General features: G+C 45.3%; 1 pseudogene; it reads left to right on the top strand.

Annotated features, from left to right (window-relative positions):
- The window catches only part of LOC135518477 (transient receptor potential cation channel subfamily A member 1-like), an 84,408-nt pseudogene extending 82,522 nt beyond the window's left edge, over positions 1 to 1,886 (top strand).
- The last annotated feature ends 9,046 nt before the right edge of the window (positions 1,887 to 10,932 follow it).

Raw genomic sequence — 10,932 nt, forward strand, 5'->3', positions numbered from 1 at the left:
AGGACACTGTATACAGCATGTACAGTGTCTTCGGGAAAGAATTCAGAACCTTTGACCTTTTCCACAAGAACACCTGGGTGGCCTCCATCATTCTTAAATGGAAAAAGTTTAGAACCACCAAGACACTTCCTAGAGCTGGCCACCCAGCTAAACCGAGCAATCGGGGGAGAAGGACATTGGTCAGGGAGGTGACCAAGAACCAGATGGTCACTCTGACAGAGCTCTAGAGTTCCTCTGTGGAGATGGGAGAACCTTTCAGAAGGACAACCATCTCTGCAGCACTCCACCAATCAGGCCTTTGTGGTAGAGTGGCCAGACGGAAGCCACTCCTCAGTAAAAGGCACATGACAGCCAGCTTGGAATTTGTAAAAGGGCACCCAAAGAAACAAGATTCTCTGGTCTGATGAAACCAAAATTGAACTCTTTGGCCTGAATACAAACACATCAACCAACAGCATATGTGGGAACTCCTTCAAGACTGTTTGAAAAGCATTTCTCATAAAGCTGGTTGTGAGAATACAAAAGAGTGTGCAAAACTGTCATCAAGGCAACGGATGTCTACTTGAAGAATCTCAAATATATATTTGGATTTGTTTAACACTGTTTTTGGTTACTTCATGATTCCATTTGTGTAACGTCATAGTTTTGATATCTTCACTATTATTCTACAATGTTGAAAATAGTAAAAATAAAGAAATCAGTCAATGAGTAGGGGTGTCCAAGCCTTTGACTGGTACTGTATATTCAACATATATTATCTTCTTAGAGGTTCTCCATCATTATACTAAATAATTAAAGGGCTGTGCAGTATTCATTGGTAACCGGTTGGTTGTTCAAATGGTCTCTATATACTGCAGTTCTGGAGTCAAGGAGAAGCCAACGAAGTGCGTACTCATCTATTGACCAACTCATCAACTTCAACCTCTGTCGAAGCCAAACTACGCAAACAGAAGCAAAGGTGACACGTACGATCAGAAACGTTTGCTGTGTGGTGTGTAAAGGTGGGCTAGGGGTTGTATGGTGTGTGAGCAGCCTCTAGTGGTCTTGTCTTACACACTGGACATCTCCATCAGTCTGTATGTTTCTATGTTATAGACTGAAGGAGGTATCTTGTGTGTGTTTCTATGTTATAGACTAAAGGAGGTATCCTGTGTGTATGTTTCTATGTCATAGACTAAAGGAGATATCCAGTATTTCTATTTCTATGTTCCTCTACAGACTGAAGGAGATGTCCAGTATATATGTTTCTATGTTAATAACTGAGGGAGATATCCTGTGTATATATATCTATATAATCTCATACAGACTGAAGGAGATATCTAGTGTATATATATCTATATAATCCCATACAGACTGAAAGAGATATCCTGTGTGTATATATCTATATAATCCCATACAGACTGAAGGAGATATCTAGTGTGCTGGAGAAGCAGCACGACCTGATGAAGCTGATGATCCAGAAGATGGAGATCACCTCGGAGGCAGATGAACATGACGGGCCCACAGATGTCAAAGGTCACAGGCAAATGTCAAACTGGGGTCAAGCCAAATGCTCTAAGTGGATCCCGCTGATGAAGGCAATCAAGAACAAGAACGTTTGAGTACTTCACCTTAACAGGTGACCATCAACTATACAACAACTAAGATATTACCGCTATTAAGACATATTATTATATTATATTGCACATTTAAAATACAGTAGATTGTAATCTGTAAAAATACAATAATTGAACTGATTTTAAAACGTCTTGTAGGATAGTATGATTAGCATGAATGACCTATCAGTAGGGATACTAGTTCTGATGCACGTTGATTGTTGAATTCTCATTTATTATTCAGAATGTTATCAAGCCATTCTGTTGTCTCTCACTCTCACTCACTCACTCTCACTCTCACTCTCTCACTCTCTCACACTCACACACACTCACTCACACTCACACTCACTCACTCACTCTCACACTCACTCACTCACACTCACTCACTCTCACACTCACTCACTCACTCACTCACTCACTCACTCACTCACTCACTCACTCACTCACACTCTCTCACTCACTCTCTCCCTCATGGCAAATGCTATATTTGTCTCTCTGACTTCATACCTACTGTATGCATGCAATAATGATTGCATAAGATTGAAATAGTGGGTGATTGCATAAGATTGAAATAACTTGAAATAGTGTGTGGTTGCATTTGAGTAACAAATGATTGGAATTAGTGTGTATATTTAGTGTGTATATTTTTAACTCTTTTGAAAGCTGCTGTAACTGAATGCTGTAATTTTGCATGGAACTAATAAAAAGTATCAAATCAAATACTCATACTGTATATGTGGCTGGGAAATCAAAATGGAACTTAGCTTAGTCCCACTCTATCTGCTGATACTCCCATCTGCTGATATACAGATGGTCTGGATAGTCAAATCAAAATGCTTAGTCCCACTCTATCTGGATACTCCCATCCATCTGCTGATATACAGATGGTCTGGATAGTCCCATCTGCTGATGTACAGATGGTCAAATCAAAATGGATAGTGTCCCATCCATCTGCTGATGTACAGATGGTCTGGATAGTCCCATCTGCTGATATACAGATGGTCTGGATACTCCCATCTGCTGATATACAGATGGTCTGGATAGTCAGATCTGGCTCCCCCATCTACTCAAATCTGATACTCCCATCTGCTATACAGATGGTCTGGATAGCTGATATCCCATCTGATAGTGCCATCTGCTACAGATGGTCAAACTGATATCAGATGGTCTGGATAGTCCCATCTGCTGATATCAGATGGTCTGGAGTATGCAATGGTCTGTCCCATCTGCTATCAGAGTCTGGATAGTCCCATCTGCTGATATACAGATGGTCTGGATATCACTGCTGGCTGGATTACTGGTCTGGATCTAAATGGTCAAACTATCAACTAACTATCGGTTGAATGCAACTGGGCATATCACTTGGTCCAGGGTTGGTTGTCAGTACCTGGATGGGAGATCAGATGCTCCTGGAAGTGGTGTTGGAGGGCCAGTAGGAGGCACTCTTTCCTCTGTTCTAAAAAATATCCCAATGCCCCAGGGCAGTGATTGGGGACACTGCCCTGTGTAGGGTGCTGTCTTTCGGCTGGGACGTTAAACGGGTGTCTTGACTCTCAGAGGTCATTAAAGATCCCATGGCACTTATTGTAAGAGTAGGTGTGTTAACCCTGGTGTCCTGGCTAAATTCACAATCTGGCCCTCAAACCATCATGGTCACCTTACAATCCTCAGTTTACAATTGGCTCATTCATCACCCTCCTCTCCCCTGTAACTATTCCCCAGGTCGTTGCTGTAAATGAGAATGTGTTCTCAGTCAACTCACCTGGTAAAATAATGGATAAATAAAAAATGAAAAACTGCTGGTTAGGGTAAAGTTTAAGGATATGGTTATGGTTGGTGGATGGTTTGTTGAAATGTTGTTGACAGTTAGTGAACATCCACTAAACATCAACAATCCATCTACTTGGGACTATCCGAGTAATACTGACCTATAAACCACAAACTAGTCAATTTAAACCCCATTTCGTATAAACCCCAAAGATTTTCTCAAAAGGGACTGGTTCCGTGTGTATTGAGTAAGGCCGCCACATTTACTGTCAAATCGTGTAACCGACGATTACGAATGAAAACCATCAGGACAATAAGACAACAGTCACAAGGCCACAGTTCAATTGAAGGGAACGACACGTTTTTTTTCAAATGTTTTTCCAGGCGTCAAAAAAGGTCTCCTGGTGTGTTTAAAGCATTAGAACATATTAGAACATCAAATGTTGTTGTTCATCTATTTAAAAAAAACTGCACTTGAGAGCGAAAAACCTGAAAAGATTTGGACAAATCCGTAACCTGAGAAAATAAAACAGAGAAAACGGAATTTGGAAAATAACAAAACTAGAATTTCTGAAAAATGTATTAGATTTTATAGAGACCTATATATATGACAAAATTATCCTGAACAAAAATGTAAACGCAGCATGCAACAATTTCAATGATTTTATTGAGTTTCAGTTAATATAAGGAATTCAGTTCATTTAAATAAATTTAATAGGCCATAATCTATGGATTTTCACTTGACTGGGCAGGTGTGCAGCCATGGGCGGGCTTGGGAGGGCATAGGCCCACCCACTTTGGAGCCAGGCCCAGCCAATCAGATTGAGTTTTTCCACACAAAAGGGCTTTAGTACAGACAGAAATACTCCACAGTTTCATCAGATGTCCAGGTGGCTGGTCTCAGAAGATTCCGCAGGTGAAGAAGCCGGATGTGAAGGTCCTGGGCTGGTGTGGTTACACATGGTCTGCGGTTGTGAGGCCGGTTGGACGTACTCTCTACAATGACGTTGGAGGTGGCTTATGGTAGAGAAATGAACATTCAATGCTCTGGCAACAGCTCTGGTTGACATTCCTGCAGTCAGGATGCCCAATTCCACGCTCCCTCAACTTGAGACATCTGTGACATTATGTTGTTTGACAAAACTGCACAATTTAAAGTGCATGTATTGGCCACAGCACAAGTTCCACCTATTTAAGGTAACTGCTGTTTAATCAGCTTCTTGATGTGCCACAGTTGTCAGATGGATGGATTATCTTGGCAAAAGATAAATGCTCACTAACAGGGATGTTGCACAAAATTTGCTAGAAATAAAAAACGAAAATCTTTTTTTTTTTAGATCATGAAACATGGGACCAACACTTATATTATATATATTATATATTATATTATGTGAATTATAGTAAGAATAGGTCTGATTACTTTAGTAGACTTATTTATATTTCAGCTAGCACATAAATGAGTATTGCCTATGAATAATGAACTGTGCCTAACACTCAACCAGGACAGGTTTTAAATGATGCCATACAATTCCTAACTCCCACGTAGTTCATGAGGGGGACACCCTGAGCAGGTCTCAAGCTGTGGTCCCTGTGACTGTCATTCCAAAACCATTATACTATAAGGTTGTTTAGAACTTTTTGAAGGGGTGACATTTAAAAATATTTAAAAAATCTACCAAAACTGAAATCCGTAAAAGCATTCAATAAATGTTATGCCTAAACGATAAAAATAAATGTCATATTTTTTTGTGTGGAACGAACAGCTGAAGTGGCTGACCTTTTCCTCAGTAACATGGACTCTTTATAACAACTAGTCTTTGGTTGACCAAAACATCCCCTTCCCTGCAACAGCAGTCAGGAGCTGAGAAGAGGAGAACATTTTTGCAAACACCTCTGACTAACATTTGACTAGTATTATGCATGACTATGATACGTGTAGAGTTGGTTAAGGTCCTGGTTGACAGACACTGAGTTTGAGGGTCAGGTTGGTTCAAAGGAGACCCTGATTATACACCATACGGACAGATAGTAGATGAGCCGTAGACACTGTAGATTAATGTTAGCAAAAAGCCTGTTCCCCTTCTTCTCTGTTTTCAAGAAGAAACCCCAATAAAATATAGTAAGGAGGATCTTCACAAATTTGCCATTTTGTGTGGAACCCACTTTTGGTTGTGTGTGCATGTGAGAACACTGGTGTAATTCCAGAGCCTTGACACAGTTGATGAGCCTTACAAAATACTAGCCTGTTAGCTCGTTGTGTTTAGAACAGGGCTGAGCCAGGGGGTGTGGGCTGGTGTAGTGAAAGGCTAGCCAGGGCTGGGTAAGAGCCAGGGGGTGTGGGCTGGTGTAGTGAAAGGCTAGCCAGGGCTGGGTAAGAGCCAGGGTGTGTGGGCTGGTGTAGTGAAAGGCTAGCCAGGGCTGGGTAAGAGCCAGGGGGTGTGGGCTGGTGTAGTGAAAGGCTAGCCAGGGCTGGGTAAGAGCCAGGGGGTGTGGGCTGGTGTAGTGAAAGGCTAGCCAGGGCTGGGTAAGAGCCAGGGGGTGTGGGCTGGTGTAGTGAAAGGCTAGCCAGGGCTGGGTAAGAGCCAGGGGGTGTGGGCTGGTGTAGTGAAAGGCTAGCCAGGGCTGGGTAAGAGCCAGGGGGTGTGGGCTGGTGTAGTGAAAGGCTAGCCAGGGCTGGGTAAGAGCCAGGGGTGTGGGCTGGTGTAGTGAAAGGCTAGCCAGGGCTGGGTAAGAGCCAGGGGGTGTGGGCTGGTGTAGTGAAAGGCTAGCCAGGGCTGGGTAAGAGCCAGGGGTGTGGGCTGGTGTAGTGAAAGGCTAGCCAGGGCTGGGTAAGAGCCAGGGGTGTGGGCTGGTGTAGTGAAAGGCTAGCCAGGGCTGTGTAAGAGCCAGGGGTGTGGGCCGATGTAGTGAAAGGCTAGCCAGGGCTGGGTAAGAGCCAGGGGGTGTGGGCGATGTAGTGAAAGGCTAGCCAGGGCTGGGTAAGAGCCATGCTGGGTGTGGGCTGGTGTAGTGAAAGGCTAGCCAGGGCTGGGTAAGAGCCATGGGGTGTGGGCTGGTGTAGTGAAAGGCTAGCCAGGGCTGGGTAAGAGCTAGGGGTTGTGGGCTGATGTAGTGAAAGGCTAGCCAGGGCTGGGTAAGAGCCAGGGGGTGTGGGCTGGTATAGTGAAAGGCTAGCCAGGGCTGGGTAAGAGCCAGGGGTTGTGGGCTGATGTAGTGAAAGGCTAGCCAGGGCTGGGTAAGAGCCAGGGGGTGTGGGCTGGTGTAGTGAAAGGCTAGCCAGGGCTGTGTAAGAGCCAGGGGGGGTGGGCTGGTGTAGTGAAAGGCTAGCCAGGGCTGGGTAAGAGCCAGGGGGTGTGGGCCGATGTAGTGAAAGGCTAGCCAGGGCTGGGTAAGAGCCATGGGGTTGTGGGCTGATGTAGTGAAAGGCTAGCCAGGGCTGGGTAAGAGCCAGGGGGTGGGCTGGTATAGTGAAAGGCTAGCCAGGGCTGGGTAAGAGCCAGGGGGTGTGGGCTGGTATAGTGAAAGGCTAGCCAGGGCTGGGTAAGAGCCAGGGGTTGTGGGCTGATGTAGTGAAAGGCTAGGCAGGGCTGGGTAAGAGCCAGGGGGTGTGGGCCGGTGTAGTTAAAGGCTAGCCAGGGCTGGGTAAGATCTAGGGTGTGTGGGCTGGTGTAGTGAAAGGCTAGCCAGGGCTGGGTAAGAGCCAGGGGGTGTGGGCCGGTGTAGTGAAAGGCTAGCCAGGGCTGGGTAAGAGCCAGGGGGTGTGGGCCGGTGTAGTGAAAGGCTAGCCAGGGCTGGGTAAGAGCCAGGGGGTGTGGGCTGGTGTAGTGAAAGAATAGCCTGTTAGCTCATCGGGTTTCGGACAGGGCTGCGTAAGAGCCAGGGGGTGTTGGCTGGTGTAGTGAAAGGCTAGCCAGGGCTGGGTAAGAGCCAGGGGGTGTGGGCTGGTGTAGTGAAAGGCTAGCCAGGGCTGGGTAAGAGCCAGGGGGTGTGGGCTGGTGTAGTGAAAGGCTAGCCAGGGCTGGGTAAGAGCCAGGGGGTGTGGGCTGGTGTAGTGAAAGGCTAGCCAGGGCTGGGTAAGAGCCAGGGGGTGTGGGCTGGTGTAGTGAAAGGCTAGCCAGGGCTGGGTAAGAGCCAGGGGGTGTGGGCTGGTGTAGTGAAAGGCTAGCCAGGGCTGGGTAAGAGCCAGGGGGTGTGGGCTGATGTAGTGAAAGACTAGCCTGTTAGCTCATCGGGTTTAGGACAGGGCTGGGTAAGAGCCAGGGGGTTTGGGCCGGTGTAGTGAAAGGCTAGCCAGGGCTGGGTAAGAGCCAGGGGGTGTGGGCTGGTGTAGTGAAAGACTAGCCTGTTAGCTCATCGGGTTTAGGACAGGGCTGGGTAAGAGCCAGGGGGTTGGGCTGGTGTAGTGAAAGACTAGCCTGTTAGCTCATCGGGTTTAGGACAGGGCTGGGTAAGAGCCAGGGGGTTTGGGCTGGTGTAGTGAAAGGCTAGCCAGGGCTGGGTAAGAGCCAGGGGGTGTGGGCTGGTGTAGTGAAAGGCTAGCCAGGGCTGGGTAAGAGCCAGGGGGTGTTGGCTGGTGTAGTGAAAGGCTAGCCAGGGCTGGGTAAGAGCCAGGGGGTTTGGGCTGGTGTAGTGAAAGGCTAGCCAGGGCTGGGTAAAATAGGTGTGGTGATTAGCTGACATGCTCCATAAAGATCCCAGACAGATGTGGGCTCTTGTCTGAAAGAGTGTATATATTTTCTCTGTTTTCTTGTCCCCAAACCTAGCTTCCAAAGAAAGTGTTAAAAGTGGTTTTCTCAGCTGAGCGGTAGTACTCTATGCCCTGGGCTGTAAAGCACACACTGTGGGAACAACAGCGTGCTTCTAGAACATTCTGACATCAAAACGTTGTGGGAACAACAGCGTGCTTCTAGAACATTCTGACATCATAACATTGTGGGAACAACAGCGTGCTTCTAGAACATTCTGACATCATAATGTCGTGGGAACAACAGAGTGCTTCTAGAACATTCTGACATCATAATGTCGTGGGAACAACAGAGTGCTTCTAGAACATTCTGACATCATAACGTTGTGGGAACAACAGCGTGCTTCTAGAACATTCTGACATCATAATGTCGTGGGAACAACAGCGTGCTTCTAGAACATTCTGACATCATAACGTTGTGGGAACAACAGCGTGCTTCTAGAACATTCTGACATCATGACTTTTAACGTTTGCGGCCCACGGATCCCAAATGGTGTCCTATTCCTGTAACATTACCCAAAATCCCAATTGAAGGATTCCCTCCGTTCTCAATTCCTCCTGATTCGATGAACACTCAAACAGGAATTTGTGTGAAACCTGGACATTCTGGTAAAGGTACAGTACATTTTCCAGAAGGTCACTGTATATTCCACAAAACCATTGCCTCTCTCCTAGTGTGCAATCTGATGAATCTGTACTAAGTGGTAGCATAACAGATAGCATAGTTATGTTGTCAGCAACATGTTCTAGCACAAATGGATTAGTGAAATGTGCCAACACCAGGACAAAGTAGAACAGGAGATTTTTACATATCAAATATAATGGTCTGCTAACAGCTGTTGTTTATCATTTCACAGAGCCCTAACTATATAAATATGGATTAAGTGTAACATCTTAAGTACCTTCTAAAGTTGTTTAAAAGTCCCAACATCAAAAATAGATTAGTCATTGCACAATGTAAGTTAATAACTGTTAAACCATTTAATTCTGCATCAAAAAATAGCTTGGTCAAAGCGTACCACCTACATCTTAAAGTTTACCATTAAACCATTTCAATCTGGTCTCAAATACAGGTTGACTCTGTTAAAAGGAGTCACAGATATCCTCCTCAGTGATTCCATTGGCGTTGTCCTGAATGGTACCCTATTCCCTAGAGTGTACCCTATTTTTAGACTGGTCCACAGAGCTCTAGTCCAAAGTAATGCCCTAAAAATGGGAATAGGGTACCATTTGAGATGCATGCATACTCTCTTAATGGCCACATGTTCTCTATCTCTTGTCACACACCATTCGTTCCGCTCTGCAGCTGTGGAACCACAGTGGTGACCATGGGAACCGAGAGTCGGTCGAGGAAGAAAACACAAAACGGCCACCGCTGATGTCACAGCTTTGAGCGTTGCACCTGTCCGCTCCGTCTATCAGGCACACCACTGAGTGGACTGGGGTTGTGTCACAAATGGCAATCTATACCGTTTACAACCACCCTACTACTCATAGGGCTCTGGTGAAAAGTAGTGCACTATATACTGCAGGAGATAGGGTTATATTTGGGAATCACATAAAACATTTGATTGAGGTAAAAACAAAACTGACAAACCATGTTGGTGGGCAAAATATTAAAATGTCCTCTTTAAAACCATATGTGTAACCGCTAAGCCTTGGGGTAATTACTCCCATGGCCAAAACAATAAGCATGTACAGTATAGCCATTCATTACTCCAATAGTTTGGGACAATCTTTATATCGTCTCAAATTGTTTGTGACCCTCATTAAATAGTACCCTAGGTTTCTAACCCTACATACAGTATATGGCGCACTGATGTTTGGGACCCTACCTACAGTATATAATACTTGAATGGTTTGGAACCCTTCCTACAATATATAGTGCACTAATGGTTTGGGACCCTTACTACAGTATATAGGACACTAATGGTTTGGGACCCCCCCCCTACAGTCATGGGATAAGTGTGTAGAGTTTTGAAAACTGTGTTCAGGCAATGAAAAATGAACTAGAGTTTGGTCCACATGAACTGCTGCTGTGCAGACTGTAGTTAGAGTTTTGCACATGTGACTCCAGTTGTGTCCACTGTCGTTTAGCAATCGAAAAAAACTGTAACATGGTATTCTTTCACTGTAATAGCTACTTTAAATTGGACAGTGCAGTTAGATTAACAAGAATGTAAGCTTTCTGTCAAAATCAGATAAGTCTATGTCCTGGGAAATTTTCTTGTTACTTACAACCTCATGCTAATTGCAACTGTCCCGTGGATGGGACACCGATCCCGAATAAGTTTTTAATGCAGACAGAAAAGAGCTCCAACTTCTTAATCATTGCCTCAATTTTGTCCTGCACATTGAATATAGTTGCAGAGAGTCCCTGTTATCCTAGATTAAGATCATTCAGGTGAGAAAAAACATCACACAGATAGGCCAGTCGTGTGAGAAACTCGCCGTCATGCAAGTGGTCAGACAAGTGAACATTTTTGTCTCGTCTCTCAATAAAAGAAAAGTGGTAAATACTTTGCCCCTTGATAACCAGCACTTCCGTATGTTGTAAAAGCGTTACATGGTCGCTGCCCATGTCATTGTGGAATGCAGAAAATCCACGAGAGTTCTGGGGCCTTGCTTTAACAAAGTTAACAATTTTCACCGTAGTGTCCAAAATGTCTTGCAAACTGTCAGGCATCAAGAGCCTCTTGGTGGATGCTGCAGTGCATCCAAGAGCCTCTCGGTGGATGCTGCAGTGCATCAAAGAGCCTCTCGGTGGATGCTGCAGTGCATCCAAGAGCCTTTCGGTGGATGCTACAGTGTACCCAAGAGCCTCTC

The sequence above is a fragment of the Oncorhynchus masou genome, chromosome 28, assembly GCF_036934945.1.
Source record: "Oncorhynchus masou masou isolate Uvic2021 chromosome 28, UVic_Omas_1.1, whole genome shotgun sequence".
NCBI classification, from domain to species: domain Eukaryota; kingdom Metazoa; phylum Chordata; class Actinopteri; order Salmoniformes; family Salmonidae; genus Oncorhynchus; species Oncorhynchus masou.